The 18,401-nt window shown below is 45.6% G+C and overlaps 1 protein-coding gene across 1 annotated transcript in view; it reads left to right on the plus strand.

The window, feature by feature from the left end:
- PRDM10 (PR/SET domain 10) overlaps nucleotides 1–18,401 on the plus strand; it is a gene marked incomplete in the record, with an annotated part of 110,322 nt that overhangs the window by 20,495 nt on the left and 71,426 nt on the right.

The following is an 18,401-nucleotide window of genomic DNA, read 5'->3' on the forward strand; positions in this document are numbered from 1 at the left end:
AAGATGTCTTCCTTTTTTCTGAGTGTACCACATTGAAGAATGCGGTAATCTGGTTGCATAGGCAGGTCTGGACAAATCCCTGGCACTAGGAAACCAATTCACTGCTGGTGCCTTCACTACTACTGAGGCTTTGTATTGTCGGAAGTACACAATCCCGGACTCATTAAAGAATAACTGGACCTTGGAGCAAAGTGCACTTATCCTTTATTGCCACTGAACTAACCTAGCCCATGGATGCTCCATCTGACAGCTGCGGTCCTGCTGTTTGCTTGCCCCCAGCGCTCTAAGTCTTCGCTGTCCTGGCCTGGCCTGTGCATTACAGATCCCAGTATTCGTCTACGGGACAAACTCTGTTTTTTGGACAATGGCCCATAGAAGTCTATAGGGCAGCTTACCTTTTTTTGTTACTTTTGGTAGCTCATTAAAATTAGCAGGCTGCCTTAACTCTTTTGTGACTGCACTATAGCCGAATGACGGGTACAGCGTGGCCCCATTTTGTCGGGAGGCTGACATATGATGTGCTCGCGCTGCCTATGTGCCCAGTGCTGCACACATAGGCAGTGATCTGTGATGGCTGCGTTCTTTGGGTAAAGAGCCAATCATGGCGGCTCTTTACCATGTGATCAGCTGTATCCAATCACAGCTGACCACAATGTAAATAGAATTTGCATGTTAACGGCAAAAGTCTCCTCGCTCTGACAGCCCTTGAGTAGAGGAGAGCCGATAACCATCAAATCCACACAGGGGACATCTACACTGACAATCTGTGTCCTGATGACCAGTGCAGCCCAACAGTGCCCACCAGTCCTGCTTTTCAGTGCCCATTAGAGCTGCACAATTAATCGTTAAAAAATCGTGATCTCGATTCAACCCCCTGATGATCTCTATTGCAGAGTTTGCCGATTCTTTCATATAACAAGTGGAGAGACTTATCTGCTCATTCAGCTGTCAAAGGAAAACATCTGGGCAGTCTGCCAAGTTTTTCATGAAACATTGTAACTAACTCTTCCTTCTTAGATCAAAGGGATAACATTTCTATGTGGGAAAAAAAAATCCAGGCAGTCTGCCAAGTTTTTAAACAACATGCAAATGCAGGAAGTTTAACCACTTAAAGTCTTTTTCTGAAACTTGTTTAAGTTAAAATCTATTTTTTGCTAGAAAATTACTTGGAACCCCCAAACATTATATATATTTTAGCAGAGACCCTAGGGAATAAAATGTCAATTGCTGCAATATTTTATGTCGCACTGTATTTGCCCAGCGGTCTTTCAAATGCAGTTTTTTGGGAAAAAATACACTTCAATGTATAAAAAAAAAAAACACAGTAAAGTTAGCCTAATTTTTTTTTTTTTTGTTTTAATGTGAAAGATGATGTTACGCCGCGAGAATCTTGATCTATCTTCTATCTAAGCTAAAAAAATTGTAATTCTCATTTTAGCCAGAATCGTGCAGTTCTAGCGCCCATCAGTGCTGCCTGTCAGTGCCACCTCATCAGTGCACATCAGTGAAGGAGAAAAATTACTTATTTACAAAACAGAAACTAAAATTTTTTCTAAAATTTTTTCGTTTGTTAAGCAAAAAATAAAAAAAACCTTGGTGATTAAATACCACCAAAAGAAAGCTCTATCGGTCTCAAAGTGATAAAAATGTAGTTTGCATAACTGTGCAATTGTCATATAAAGTGTGACAGCGCTGAAAGCTGAAAATTGGAGGAAGGAGGTGAAAGTGCCCTGTAAGCAAGTGGTTAACATGACGTACATTAACGTGCATCAGTGGACTGCAGCAATGTAAAAGCACATCTTGGTGCTACTACTCTTCGAACTGCAAACCTTTCAGTGCACCATTTTCCCCTTGTAGGATTTTCCATAGACAGAATGAATTGCTGCCCTTACTGGTGAAAATATATGGGTAGGCGGATGAGCGGGGAAGAACAAGATGTATGAGGCTAGGACTGCAAACCATACAGGAGATAAAACATGGCTGCAATCCTATTTTCAGGACCGGGCAATGAATCCGAAGATGTACTATAAATCACGGGTGGGGGGGGGTTTGGTGACTTCATGGTCCAGGGAATTGGAGGGAGGCGTTCAGGCAGTTCTTCCCATAGGAACACTTTATCTTTTAGGTGAAGTGATTATCACCTCTCATTTTCATTGAGAGCCTTGGAGGAGAGTGTGACAGTGCTTGATTACAGACAGTTTATCAGAGTCATTCATATGCCTCTGTAGACAAGTGGGGGTATTTCTTCTATAGACCAGGCGCATCCGACACAAATTAAACCAACTGAATGGTATTAGGAGGATCTGCGTTATTTCCGCCTACATTTAACCAGCTGCAAAAATACAATTTGATGCCTTTTTATTATAAAATACTTGTAAAGACACCTACAGATTTAATTATTTATTTTGCTATATAGTCATTACATCATTTAAAGTGTTACTAAACCCAGTAATATGAAAATAGTTCACCCCCCCCCCCCCCCCGACAGTGCCCACAACTTATAAATCTTCTTTTTACTTTAATATACTGCCACTATATACCATTTTGGATGCTCTGTATACCATGATTACATGATAAACTGCACAGTTTCTCCAGTGCTGAGAGTTAAGGAAGGAGGCGATTTCCACTACAGCCTGTATACACGCCCACATGTGTGATGTCAATATCATGTGACCTGGCTAGCTCTGATCAACAAGTAAGTGTTCTCTCCAGCATAAAAGACACAACTGAGCATGTGCAGGTCGGCTACCCTGCCTGTGTTAGCTGGCCTTTCCCAGATAGACAGTGCAGTGAGGGAAGGATCTGTGCATACAGGATAAACGGGCTTTTTACACAATGCAGAGGATTAACCCCTTAAGTTCCACAGGGAGTATAACAAGCATGCTATTCTGCATACACCGTCTGATTTTACTGTTGTGGGTTTAGTAACCCTTTAATAAAGATTAAATAAACATATTGTTCAACTTGACCCTATAATTTTATAGGGGTACTGTGACAGACCTAGCCGGGACAGGCTTTTGGAGGGAACTGGATGCTAGCCTTTTGGCAATCAATTATGGGCCCTGGCCTTTGGGGGAACGGTGCTCTTTGTGAGCTGTATGCCTGGGGACCCTTGAGGTGGCATTACTTTAGATTCAGGTCCATGTCCCCCAAGACACACAGACTCTGGGGACCCTGGATATGCCATTGTGATGGAAGCCACTAATAGGGGCACAAGGTGAATGAGAACCCCACTATGATCTGTGCTAGTCAGACTCAATGCTGTATATATAATGTGTGCTGTCTCATTATGTTGTGTACTATTTGCTGTGCTAATTTGGGGTGGGACTGTATTCCAATGTTCTATTGTGTCTGTCTGCCTTGCATATCACAGGATGTGTAATGCTGGCCATACACTATACAGAAAATCGGCCGAACCCATTTTCGAAAAACGAACGTTCGACCGTGACCGCAAACGATCGTGCCATCATATAATGTCCGATAATCTGTTCAGTGGACATGAATAAATAATTTTGTGTTCGTTTTTTTACATATACCTAGTGCAGGCAGTTCGGACGGGAAACACATTAACCTTGCAATTTATCGTACGTTCGGCAGAAATTTTCCAAACATGCCGTTCGTTTTTTTTCCACAAAAACGTCACAAACGATTATCGATTTGTACCCACTAACTTGCCGAAAAACGAACGAAGTGTCCATACGAACGATTTTTCGGCCGATTTTTCGTATAGTGTATGGCCAGCATAACTCTATGGAGGGAGGGGGGATTCCTCCAACAGCTCTCCCTGCTGATAAGACTGTGTACTGATGAGACATTAAACACACCTGACCTGTGTGTCCATTGTCATTGGACAGTTTAACCTGCCCTGTTTTCCAAGGGTGGGGGGGGGGGGGGGAGTGTTCTGAAGTGGGATCTGTATAACATGTTTTTGAATAAATATTCATTCCTGCTTGAACCTCAAGACAGAGCCTTGTCTCGTATTTGGGGGAGAATCATTCATATGAGTTCCTTGTTCGGCTGATAGAAGTGTTCGGTAGTTGCCTTTGTGTTTGGGTATGGAATGTCCTAAAAGACTTTAACCGCTTTCATACTCGGGGTGTCATTAAAGGTACATACTGTACAATAAACCGTTTGGGGTTTTATTAAATTAAAGCTGACAGACGAGTATGAAAACACAATTTAAAGCAGTTCTTTATTTAAAGTGTTATTTAAACTTTTTTTTTTTGTTTAAAAATAACAAACACGTTCTACTTGCCTCCTCCGTGCAGTGGTTTTGCACAGGGCAACCCAGATCCTCCTCTTCTCCTCTTCTTCTTCGGCTCTCCTGGCTCCTCACTCCTGCCGAGTGCCCCACACAGTAAGCCGTTTGCTGTCGGGTCTTCGTTGTTGCCTGTGCACCCGGTAGGGAGACTCGCCTTCACCATTTGTCATGTCTACCGTTATAAATGAAATAGAAGGAAAATTCCAATTTGTGAGTTGTCCCCAGAGCAGTGGGAATCTGCATTGGTGACACTAGTCCTGGTGACCCTGGTGATAACCGGGGATTCCCTAATTTTTGAGGGATTTCCTCTCCCTTCCTGTTTTGGCTATGGGACAGGAGAGAAGGTAAATCTCCCCCAAAGGACTAAGATGGAAATATAAATCCTCCCATTAAAAATGAATAAAAAAGTTTTGCCTATAGTTCTACTTTTGGTTTATGAAAAACTATGTAATGTGAGGACAAACCTAAACAATCCATTTTGATTAACCACTTGCCGACCGCCTTCTGCATATATACTGTGGCAAGTCGGTTCAGCTGCGCAAACCGTCTTACCTATACGTCGTTCTGTGCACGTGGTACTGTAGGTGGACTCCGTGTTTGCTGGCCACCCATGATCGTGGTAAAGAGAGGCTGATCCCCGTTCTGACGGGAGGAGAGAGATGAGCTGTTCCTAGTGATCAGGAACAGCTCTCTCGATCTCTCGCTCTCTCGCTCTCTCATTCTCTCTCTCCTCCCAGTCAGTCCGCCCCCCTGACGTCTAAGTTGGAACAACGATCTGTCTCCTCTAGTCGCTCCCATCCCCCCCACAGTTAGAACACACAGTGAGGGAACACCTTTAACCCCTTGATCGCCCCCTAGTGTTAACCCCTTCCCTGCCAGTGACATTTATACAGTAATCAGTGGCTATTTTTTAGCTCTGATCGCTGTATAAATGGCAATGGTCCCAAAAAAGTGTCAAAAGTTTCCGATCTGTCCGCCGCAATGTCACAGTCCCGATAAAAATTGCAGATTGCTGTCATTACTAGTAAAAAAAATATATAAATAAATAATAAAAATGACATAAATCTATCCCCTATTCTGTAGACACTAACTTTTGCGCAAATCGATCAATATACGTTTATTGCGTTTTTTTTTTTTTTTTTTTTTTTTTTTCAAAATTGTCGCTCTTTTTTTTTTTGTTTATAGCGCAAAAAATAAAAACCGCAGAGGTGATCAAATACCACCAAAAGAAAACTCTATTTGTGTGAGGGGGAAAGGCAATCATTTTGTTTGGGTACAGCGTCGCATGACTGCGCAATTGTCAGTTAAAGCGACTCAGTGCCGTATCGCAAAAAATGGCCTGGTCAGGAAGGGGGCAAATCCTTCCGGGGCTGAAGTGTTGAATAATAGACTTCACTGTGCTTCTAGGCATTGATAAAGGCTTTACATTTTTTTATTTATTTATTTTTTTGTATCCATCTCCTGCCTGTCCACAACTTTATCCCGGAGATCTTTTCACAGTGCCCTGCCACCCATAGTGGATTGTTAGTGCAATCGAAGCAATCAGGGACTGAAATCCTCCAAGAAAGCTTTTTTTCATGCTGAGCCTAATCAAAATGACCACAGCTGATCACAGTTGAAAATCAAATGGTTTTGTGTGCCATTGAGAAGTTGATTAGCTACTACACCTGAGTTTACAAGTTATTTTTTTAGGAGGGGAATGATCTTTTTTCCAACTTATTGATTCTGTATTTTTTTTTCTGACATGTTGGTGTTATATCTTTCACTTGGTTGTTATAAGTTGCACTAGTAAATACAGCTGGATAAAACAAAAACTGTATCTGTCTTCAGGCTCCAAAGCAATGTGATTATTTTAAAGGGGGGTTATTCTTTTCTATACTCAATGTACATACAGGTGGCCTTAAAATGTGATCTGATCCTCATCTAAGTCACAATAGACACACAATGTGCTTAAACTGATAACACAAAGATTTCTAAATTCTCGTGTGACTTTATTGAACACACCCAACATTCACAGTGCTGAAGGGAAAAAATAAATGAACCCAAAGACTAATTAATTACTTCGACAAAAGCTAATTGGAGTCAGTCGTTCACACACCTGGAGTCCAATTAATGAAATTAGTTTGGAGGTGTGGTTTAGAGCCAGTTTTATTAACTTGTTTAGATCCGTGCTATAGTCGAATGACGGCTACAGCGCGGACCTGCTTTGCCAGGAGAGCGTCTATCATACGTTCGATCCCGACCCCTTACCACGTGATCAGCTGCCAGCCAATGACAGCTGATCGTGTGACCTAAACAGAGCCGGTAATCGGCTATCTTTTCTCCTCGCGTAGACAGCGTGAGGAGAAAAAAAAAAAAGCCGATTGGCGGCTGTGAGAGAGACATCAGTCCCGATCACGGAGAGCTGCTGCCAGCTCCTCAGTGGCCACCTGTGCCACCTGCCAGTGCCACCTATCAGTGCCTGTCAGTGCCATCTACCAGTGGTACCTATCAGTGCCACCCATCAGGGCCCATCAGTGCCATCTTATCAGTGGCCATCAGTACCGCCTTATTTGTCCCTATCAGTGCAGCCTATCAGTGCTCACCAGTGCCGCCTCATCAGCGCACATCAATGAAGGAGAAAAATTACCTGTTTGCAAAATTTTATAACAAACTATGAAACATGATTTTTTTTTTTTTTTTTTCAAAATTTTCCGTTTTTTTGTTTTTTTTTGTTTTTAGCAAAAAATAAAAATCCCAGCTGTGATTAAATACCACCAAAAGAAGTATCTATTTGTGTGAAAAAAATGATAAAAATTTCATTTGGGTACAGTGTTGAATGACCGCGCAATTGTCATTCAAAGTGCGTCAGTGCTAGGAGGACGTGCTGGTGTAGAGCTCCGCAAATCCTGCCACAATCCATCGCTGTCCTTGCCACAGGCAACCTTGGTGAGCCGCCAAATCTATCCTACCTGTCCCCAGCCTGTATTGAGGAATTCGGCCGGATGGTGGGATCTCCACTCGGCCCGATCCGCATGGCCGCGGCCCACCATCATCCTAGGCACACAGAGCCTCAAACATCCACCCATCCGTCCCTGGGCATCCCCTACCTTAGCTCCAGCCGGTATCGAGGAGCCCAGCCGGCTGATTGGGCCTCTACCCGGCCCGAGGCCCGCTCCACACAGCCGCGGCCTACCGCCATCTTGAGGCCTACAGAGCCTTCAGCATCCTCTGGCCCAGAGTTCCGCGATCCGCGGAACGAACGGCCGCCCGTCCTCACCCACCTGTGACTGCATCTCTGGAGGGGACAGATCGGCTGAGAGCCCATCTGAGGATCCCTGACGGCCTGATCCACATCCCCGCGGACCCTGCCATCTTGAGGCCTACAGGGCCAGCCTCATCCTCATCACCCAGGTGCAGCAAGCTATAGGAAAGCTGTCATCCCATACTCCATCCCCTGTGTCAGCATCCTTGGAGGGGGCAGACTGGGTGTGGGCAGCTGGGGTCCAGCAGCTGATCCCATCTGGTCCCAAAGTGAGCACAGTTTTGCACCAGCCTCAGGTGCCTGCCAGGCCTGCAGGGAATCCTCTCCTATACCTTTTCATAGTCTCTTTAAGGGACATACCCTCCTCCCTGCAAATTGATCTCCAGATCACCCACTCATGCCCTCAAAGAGCAAATCTGCGACCAAAAAGGCTCCCGCACAGCCCGCTCAGTGTCCCAGTGGCATCCTGGATCAACATAAATTGTTGTTAGCAGATATGGACCAGGTGGTGAACCTGACGGCCTTTCCCCCTCTGCAAGCGCCACCACAGATGAGCGACATCGCTGTTATCCTCGCGGCCATAGAGCAGAGCAGAACCTCCCTACTGGTTTGCATCGACCACTTGGCAGAGGAATGTAACCTAATCAGGGCAGATCTGGATAAAATCAGGGGCAGACTTTCTGAGACTGAGTCGCGGATCTCTACCACAGAGGATCTCACTGCCCGCCTTGATGATGCCCTCCATTCCCTGCAGCGCACCGTCCAATCCCTTGTGGCTAAATCTGATGATGTGGAAAATCGCCTCCGGGGGAATAATGTCAGGGTCCTGGGTCTCCCGGAGGGGGACTGCCCAGCTGAGTTTGCGGAGGCCTTCTTTAAGTCACTTCTTAACCTGACCGAGGTCCCCCCCGACCTACGTGGTGGAAAAGGCCCACAGAGACCCAACTGGCTGGAGCACCCCTGGGGCCCCACCAAGGCCCTTCCTTGTTAGGTTTCTGAACTTCAGAGACTGTGATCGCATTCTCAGTGAAGCCCGCAAATGTCCCACCCTTCCCTTTGAGCACACTGTGGTACATCTTTATCCTGACTTCTCCGCAGACCTACAAAGACGTCGCAAAACCTTCACTGATGTCAGAAGACGGCTACGGGAACAGGAAATTAAGTACTCCATGCTATACCCAAGTCGCCTGCGAGTTCAACGCGGTGGTTCGGTAATGTTTTTTTGAATCCCCTAAAGAGGCAGATAACTGGCTACTATCTCTGCAGTAATCTTTATGCTTACTCCCTAATATACCATCCTGGCTATTGTTACAGTTCCAAGGTTTATCTGTTCATTTTCCGCCGCTGATTGATCAATCCTGTACGGTATGGCGGGTGGAGCGAGGCGGCTTACCCGCGGAGGGGACGCACAGGGGGACCTCTCCTCCCAGTTGCCTGATACCCCTCTTCATCCTTGTTAACACCTAAGGGGACTGGCCAACTGTCTTCTGAACAAGTCCCCCACCCAGGGGGTGGGCTGGCCTTCCACTAGTTGATTCAGGTTGTTCCCTGCGTTTTGCCGCGGGTCCCTGCCAAGGCGGGTGACTATGGTGGCTCACCCCCCTACTTGTGACAATGCTCTCACCTGCATTCACTTGTTCCTAGCCAATCGGAGCTACAGCAAGACATTTCAACACACCATCTCAATGAAACTGTGCCCGCACAGGGCATCTATGGACTACCCAGTCCTCCATTGGATGTAATGGGAATCGCACCCCCCCCCCCCCCCCACCCACACTTGCTGTTAGAAGCTAGACACCTGGAACTCTGAGCCTCTCATAGGCGATTTTTGTTGATACCAAAGTTTAGGGAATTAAACTACAAGCCTGGTTATGTTGGGGTATTGGCTAAGTAGTAGGGAATTTTGTACTAAGGTTATAACTACTTGATTGTCTGATTACACTTATCACATGCCACTGCTTGCTGAGGAACTTTTCTCTAAGATCAATATTGAAACTTTTGATGATAGTCTTCACTAACTGTCTGAAATTATTACATGATGGCTATGTTTGATGTTAAATTGGTTTCCTGGAACATACGAGGCCTGAATAACAAATTTAAACGTTCCCTAATGTTCAAATTCTTAGCGTCCCACAAGCCACACATCCTCTTTCTACAGGAGACTCATCTCATGGGAAGTAGGATATTGGCTCTGCGTAGATCTTGGGTGGGGCAGGCCTTTCATGCCACATACTAGACCTATGCGAGAGGAGTCGCAATCCTAATTAATAAAGCCCTACCATGTAAAGTTGAGAGAGTGATCTTGGACCCCAATGGCAGATACATAATTCTGTTACTTGAACTTCATTCAGCCCTCTGGGTTTTTGTAAATATATCTATCTACCCCCTCCTGTAGACCCCACTATACTTTTCTCCATTAGCGAGAAATTAGCTTCTCTTCCCTCCACACATATCATTTTTGCTGGGGACTTTAATTCAATTTTTGAACGGTGTCTGTGTTGGTTTTTTTTTTTTTTATTTATTTACATTTTTATTACTTTTTACAATAATATTTTTTTTTAATTTATTGCAATGTGTGCTTTTTTTTTTTTTTTTTAATCAGCCCTGTTGGGGGATTTTGGTGAGATATCAGGGGTCTTAACAGACCCCTGATATCTCCCCCTTGAGTCAGACAAAGAGACCGAGGATAGAGATTCCCCAGTCCCTTTCTCTGCAGCCTCAGCTGCACTGAGAATGAATGGAGAGAAGACAGCGGCTCCTCTCCATTCATAAACTGAGACATCGTAATCACAGGAGATTATGTGAATGGACAGAGTCAGCTGACTCTGTCCATGCGGAACGGAGGGGGCCTGGTGGAGGATGCGGTGACAGTCAGCAGTGATCGCGTGTGGGGGAGTTACAAGCACCGATCACCGCTGTATGTCACTAAAGCAGCTGAAAGCCGCGGGGGGGAAGCTTGTAACTCCCCCACGCGCCGATCACTGCTGACTGTACAGGTAACGGCGGAAGCATCGTGAGCATTTGCCCCAGTACAAGTACTGGGGCAAATGCTTGGTATCGGTACCGATACTAGTATCGGTATCGGGACAACCCTAATTTTTGATCCTGCCCTAGACTCCTCTAACCCCCAGCGAACTGCCTCCCCCGATCTCACTCAATGGGCAGATACGTTTGCTCTAACTGAGTTATGGAGATGGAAACATTCTGACTCCAGAGTCTTTTCACACCTGTCCACAACCCACAAATCCGGCTCCAGAATTGATTTTGCGTTTGGCAGCGCTCTCTAAAGTATCGGAGGCCTCGTATCTCCCAGCGCGACTCTCTGATCACCCTCCGCTTGAAATATGCTTCCGGCTGGGTAGACGGAAAGATCCGGGCACTTGGAGGCTAGCTCCCAGATGGATTAACAATGACAGTGTGTCTGAGCTCGTATCCCCACAACTTGAAGATTACTAGTCTCACAATACAGACACAGCTCCTCCTGGGGTGGTGTGGGATGCCTTCAAGGCCACGATTATATTTCTGCCATCAAAGCCACCAGAACCAATTGTGCTTCTGAAAACTCAGGGCTAGAAGGTATGGAGGCTGACGCTTCTGCCTCCTTTGCTGAGCAACCCACACCATCCAATTATCTCCGACTGGCCCAAGCCAGGAGAAATATAGCTCTACACTACACATCTCTTACCCAAACTGATGTCCGTTTGTTGTCTGGTAAAATATTTGAATCAGGGGCTAAAAACGGACGCCTGTTGGCCAATCTGGTGGCGCATCCACAATTTCAAACTATAGTCCCCGAATTATTATCAGAGACAGGGATTAGTATTACTGATCCTGACGCAATTCTTCACAAATGTTATGTTTTTTATAGGAATCTATATCACCAACCTCACTGCCCTGCTCCTGAGGTTCTTGAATCTGAACTGCAACAATTACATCTCCCCAGCCTCTCATCTGTAGAGATCGAGGCCCTAGATGCCCCAATAACAACCCATGAGATAGAATTGGCCTTCGCCTTACTACCTCCCTCCAAAACCCCTGGCCCAGATGGTCTCCCGGGTGACTGGTACAAAAGATACACCAAGATTATAGCTCCCAAGCTTCAGCTACTCTTCAAGCTAAAGGCTTGAAGACATCCCTAGAACTGGCAAACATCCCTGTTCATGAGTCTACCTTATATAAGACTTTGAACAGGCGGGGTGTCTTTTGCAGAATGCTACAAAGGAAGCTGCTGCTCTCCAGAAAAAACATTGCTGTGTGTCTGAAGTTTGCCAAAGAGCACCTTTGCAAACCGCAACGCTACTAGGAAAAGGTTTTCGTGGACCGATGAAACAAAAGTTGAATTGTTTAGAAAGAATGCTCAGCGCTATGGATGGTGCAAAAAGGGCCCAGCTTACCAATATAAAAACATCATCCCAAGGGTGAAGTATGGCGGAGAGCACATCATGATTTGGGCTTGGTCTGCTGCTTCAGGGACGGGACCACTTGCCATCGCCGAGGGGAAAATGACTTCCCAGGTTTACCAAAATATCCCATAGGATACTGTCACGGTGGCTGTCCATCAGCTGAAGCTTAGTAGAAGTTGGGTGATGCGGCAGGACAATGACCCTAGGCATTGAAGTAAATCCACCACAGACTGGCTTCAGAAAAAGAAAATGTGCCTTTTTGGAGTGGCCCGGTCAGAGCCCAGACCTTTAACCCCATAGAGATGCTGTGGAAAGACTTCAAGAAAACCGTTAACTCCAAGGATTCACTTACTTTGTCCTCCAGCACTGTGAACATTTTAAAGGTGTGTTCAATAAAGACACAAGAAATTAGAATTGTCTTATCAGCCTCGGTTCACACCAGAGGCGGCACGACTTGCAGGTCGCCTCACCGAGGCGACCTGCACACGACTGCCCGGGCGACTTGCAAAACGACTTCTGTATAGAAGTCTATGCAAGTCGCCCCCAAAGTCGTACAGGAACCTTTTTCTAAGTCGGAGCGACTTGCGTCGCTCCCCTTAGAACGGTTCCATAGCACAGAACAGGAGGCGACTTGTCAGGCGACTAGGTCGCCTGACAAGTCGTCCCTGTGTGAACCAAGCCTCAGTTTAAGCACATTGGGTTTGTTTAGTGTTGTGACTTGAAGATTGGATCACGTTGTATGGCAAATTACTGCAGAAAAAAACGTTCATTCAAAGGGGTTCACATACTTTTTTCTTGCCACTGTAAAGGAGTGTATACAATCAGATTGTATATGGTCAGCCTCGAACCTGGTACACGCGGGCCGAATATCAGCTGGTTCAGCAGAAACCGGCCGACATTTGACCTGTGTGTACAGCAGCATGTCTAACAGCCGGCCAAACGTCCAGCTTCTGTCGAACGGGCATGCTGAAAAACCAGCAGCCGATCAGTGCTATCAGCCAATGGCTGCGAGCGCTGACCGGTGTGTTCCGAGGGGGGCGTACCTCTGTTAGAACACAATAGCTCAGCAGGGAGATGGTCTACCAAAGTCGCAATGGTTAGTACAGTGAGCTCCTCAGTTTTTTTTTTTTTTTTTTTTTCCTGACGCTCCGGTCATTGTGTACCAGGCATTACACTGAGAATCCAGGAAGAGAAGGCTACCACGAAGAACGCCAAACCACAGGAGCCCTGTAGGTCTTTTGGTCCTTTTCAGGTCCGAATTCAGGCCAAAATTCGTGCTGAATTCGGACCTATTATGGTGAATGGAGACACACAGCATTCCTTTTGTGAGCCTCTGCGTTCTATTGTGTGAACCCAGCCTAATGGCCCGTACACACGATCCGAATATCGTACGACAGATCGTATGACCTTTTTCGCTTAATAGTCACAAGTAGAAATTGAATAGGTAAATAGTCACGATCTGGAATCGTATGAGGAAAATTTTCGTGCATGTCCGATCGGATAATATCGGATGAACTGTGGTGATCGGCTTTCGAAAGTAGTGTACATGCGATCTGAAAATCGTACGATTCTTCCTAGGATGACAGTTTTCGTACGATATTCGGATCATGTGTATGGGCCATTAGTGTCTTTTAGCTTGGAAAAGGGAGAGAGAGGGGAGGAGGAGGGGGGAAGTGCCATGCCATCCTAGGCTGTGGGACTGTTTAAAGGGGTTGTAAAGTCAGAAGGTTTATCTTAATGCATTCTATAAATATTAAGATAAAAAGCCGCCTGTGTGCAGCAGCCCCCCTAATACATGCCTGAGACTCTCCCTCCTCATTGACTCCCACTGCTGTCAATCAAATTTTGTGATTCAATGAGGAGAGAGAGGGGGCGGGGCCAGGTCGCTGCTCCATGTCTGAATGGACACAAGGAGCTGTGACTCAGCTCAGGTGCCCCCATAACAAACTACTTGCTGTGGGGGTACTCTTCTGGAGGGAGGGGCCAGGATCACAGAAGAGGGACAGGAGAAGGGAAGGATCTGGTCTGCTATGGTATGTGCAAAACCACTGCACAGAGCAGCTAAGTATATAACATGTGTTTTTTTTGTTTTTGTTCTTTTAAGCAGAAAAAAAGCAAAAAAAAACCCCAAAAAAGAGTAGGAGACACAACTCTAGCTCCTGTTTACAATGGTGACTCTATAGAACACAGCGATAGCAGTGATGGTTCTGGATTCTGACTCTGGATACCCTGGTTAGGGTAACCCTGTCTGACAAGAGCAACCTCATCAGGGCCATCAAACTTTTATCAAATGTTGGGCATTCTACAATATTGCGCCATTTATTGGTATTCCAAGCGCTTTTTCAGGTGGTATTCTTGAGTCCAACATTGAGGGAATACAGGAGGAGAAAGCCCCCTCCTTGTCCTGACCACTTTCTTATTGGCCCCAAACATTGTACCTGACCCCTTTCTAAAGCCCCGTACACACTGGGCATTACCGTTGCAGTGTAGCACAGTGCATGCGTGTTCACATCTGTGCGTTGCAGTGCATTAAAGGGTAGGTGCATTGTTTACTTTGCTGATGTGAGCTGCAGATCTAATAGACCTGAATGGGATGTCCCCTAAAAGCAGGATCAATAGATGTTTGCGGAGATGTAACAAAGAATATAAAATCAGGGAAAACCAAGGATTTTATTAAAAAAGACAGTTTTTATGATACAAAGTGAACAAAGCAAATGAAATGTCATCCAGATGTGAAGCACGCTGTTTTCATCCGTTTTCTAAATCCTGCAGTCAGCAGTTTCTGTGCCCAGAGTCCCTGTATTGTCCTTACAGCATCCCCACATGGCTGGCTATGGGAGTTTATAGCTGTCATCAGTATATTGTAGTGTTTGCTGTGCCTCCCTGAACAGAACAGACTCATGCCGGGCATAATACATGGCAAGCTGCCATGTCTGCCACAGAGCTGGGGGCTGCGGGGTGCTTATTTCTTTACATCAACACTTGGATCTCTTTACCTCTGTACCCCCCCACCTCTCTTTTTATTAAAATCAATCCTATAGATGCTTGTATGGCTTTTGGAAGCTGCAGGACAATTGTTTGCAGCCTCATTTAAAGTAGATACATCATCCTTGGGTCTGGCAGCCACATTCCCTGCTCTCTCTCTATCCGGATAATGAATTACGAAGGCAGGTGCGTTGGAGCTTTTCTGCGTGGGAGGCTCCTGCAGGAATTGGCTGCTTATTGCTTCTTTTACAGCTCTCAGTAATGTGTATCCGACACAGGGAGCCTAGTCTACAGACTTGTGTTCTTCTCAACGCGCTGCAATGTATAATAATCAAGCATAGGGGGGTCGGCCATGATACAGAATCCAACAATGGTCACCTTTTATTCACAGCTGCCTACGTGTAAAGCAGTAGACCTGCGTTATATGCCAGAGGGATGGCAATTAGCTTTAATTTGTATTATTTAACTTGTATTGACAATAATTGCTATAAACCAATCCTATTAGGCGCTATAAAGAGCTGGGGCTTGCCTTTTTATACTAGTCCCCAAAATGGCCCTGAAAATGCAATAATTAGGTTTCTGTTTTGCCCCCGCACACACACACACACACACGCCATATTGATGTCATTTTTTCCTGCAGTAGTTTTTGTTTCTGCCCCTCTCACAATGGTGAGCTATCCTTCATTAATTTGTGTCTCTGCTCCTCCCACAATGGTGATATTTCCCTCATTGATTTTTGGGTCTCTGCCCTCCCACAATGGTGAGATTTCCCTCATTAGTTTGTATCTCTGCCCCTCCCACAATGGTGATATTTCCCTCATTAGTTTGTATCTCTGCCCCTCCCACAATGGTGAGATTTCCCTCATTAGTTTGTATCTCTGCCCCTCCCACAATGGTGATATTTCCCTCATTAGTTTGTATCTCTGCCCCTCCCACAATGGTGATATTTCCCTCATTAGTTTGTGTCTCTGCTCCTCCCACAATGGTGATATTTCCCTCATTGATTTTTGGGTCTCTGCCCTCCCACAATGGTGAGATTTCCCTCATTAGTTTGTATCTCTGCCCCTCCCACAATGGTGATATTTCCCTCATTAGTTTGTGTCTCTGCCCCTCCCACAATGGTGGGATCTCCCTGCAGTAGTTTGTGTCTCTGCCCCTCCCACAATGGTGAGATTTCCCTGCAGTAGTTTGTGTCTCTGCCCCTCCCACAATGGTGGGATTTCCCTGCAGTAGTTTGTGTCTCTGCCCCTCCCACAATGGTGGGATCTCCCTGCAGTAGTTTGTGTCTCTGCCCCTCCCACAATGGTGGGATCTCCCTGCAGTAGTTTGTGTCTCTGCCCCTCCCACAATGGGGAGATTTCATGTGTCTCTGCCCCTCCCACAATGGTGAGATCTCCCTGCAGTAGTTTGTGTCTCCTCCCTCCGAGGGGCTATAATGAAGATGTCTCACAGCTGGACTCTTCAGGTATTTGTCTATTCTATAGTATGGAGTTGGGTGAGGTGATGCCACTACTGTTGGCTTTGGTGTGACTGCAGTCAGGTAGTATTGGGCCGATCTGGTTTTGTTGCCACTGAACTTTCCAAGAGATGTGGAAAGTCGGCCTGTGATTTGGTCTGTTGGCACATAAAGCTAAAAATGTCTTGGGTGGAATTGGCCTTTTAAATAGATTTTTGTTTTGTAATATCCATTTTTTTTTTGTGACACAGTGACGTGAATTGTCTGATAACCATCCAAACTCTAGATGTGGGATGGAGCGCCTGGGAACCGTCCTGTCTTTTAGACTCATAAAAGCAAACGCATAATAAGAAAGCAGATCATGAGACTTGGACCGTCATCACACACTCCCGCTGGCTTGACGCATCCCACCCCCCACCCCCCGGCCGCCCTATACAATAAGCAGGTGTGACCAGCCCGACTCATCCACCACCAAACCAATGAGGAGCAGCAGATGGAACGCCTCTGCTCCCTATAAATCATTGGCACGTGGAATGAGATTTCATGAAATATAGCGTTTTCAGACAGAATTATATTACAGGAGGACTAAAAATATCCGCTCTTCACTCACCGTAATGAGAATATGCTCTGTGTCTGAAGTCTGTGCGATCGTTTAATTACAGCTGGATAGGAGGCAAAGTGACTGCGAGGTGATAATATGAAAGCCCCAGCTGTATCCTAACCAACCACAATATAAATCGCTTTTTTTTTTTTAACCGATTGCTGACCAGCCACCATCATTATACAGCGGCAGTGAAACCTTGAAAATGCTGCTTCCTGCCCTCCTACGCCAGACTTTTAAAACTGAAAAAGAGAGGAGGTGCAGCTTCCCAGCTTATTTCCTGCCTGCTTTCGGCCTAACTATAGGGCCTAGTGCTCTGCATGGTTATGCTACCTGCACAGCTACTGTAAAGGCTCATTTATACCTGTTTTATCTCTTGAAAAGGGTCCCTGGTGGATTGCTTTTTAGTAGGCCTTTTACTGGCGGTTGGGAGGTGTTATATCGATGCCTGGCGGCTTGTTTTAACCCCCTAAAAGTTCCACACTGTTGCATTTGCGGGCGGTTGCACCACAGCCCCTTTCATTTGAATAGGTCGCGTCTGGTTAGCATGCTCAACATGTGTATACCCCTGTACAGCTTAGGGGGCGGTTAGGGGCAGTAAAAATGCAGCTCAACCACCTGTTTTTACCACCCGCCAACGGCAAGTGTAAACTAAGCCTAATGTTAAAGTAGAGGTGAGTCCTCGAAACGGGATTCTTCGTGCACTCTGACTACTTTTCTATTTTTGGCACTTAATTTGTGTTTTAAAGCTGAACTCTGGGAAAAATAATATTTGCAGTGCAAGCAACCCACATAGCTTTTTGGTACAATAATTTTTATTGTAATAAGAATAACATCTGAACAAAACGTTCATCCAAGCAGGGGTATAGTGCAGTAAGCATGACCCACATAGCTTTCATATAGTGAGCTATAGAGCCAGGTGTGGAATTTTCAGAGACCAAAATTCACGCTTACAGCGGTGTCAGAATAAATGGAATTTTATTGTTTTTTCTTTTTTCCTCATGCAGCGTCAAAGAGTAGGTGTTTCCCATGTAAGGCCAAGCACTGTGTAGATGGGGGAGTCAATGGTGAAGGATCTGGGGGTTTTGGTACATCTCACGTTCAATAATAGCATGCAATGCCAAGCTGCTGTTTCCAAAGTGAGCAAAGTCCTTTCTTGTATTGGAAGATGTATGGACTCCAGAGAGAGAGATATCATTCTGCCCTCCCTGTACAAATCATTAGACCTCATCTGGAATATGCAGTTCAGTTTTGGGCACCAGTTCTCAAAAAGGATATCGGGGAACTGGAGAAAGTGCAGAGAAGGGCAACCAAACTGATAAGAGGCATGGGGGAGCTCAGCTATGAGGAAAGATTAGAGGAACTGAATTTATTCTCTCTTGAGAAGAGCAGATTAAGGGGGGGATGTACAAATATAAAAGGGGTCCATCACAGAGGACAAGTGGGCACCC

The sequence above is a fragment of the Aquarana catesbeiana genome, linkage group LG10, assembly GCF_042186555.1.
Source record: "Aquarana catesbeiana isolate 2022-GZ linkage group LG10, ASM4218655v1, whole genome shotgun sequence".
In the NCBI taxonomy this organism is placed as follows: domain Eukaryota; kingdom Metazoa; phylum Chordata; class Amphibia; order Anura; family Ranidae; genus Aquarana; species Aquarana catesbeiana.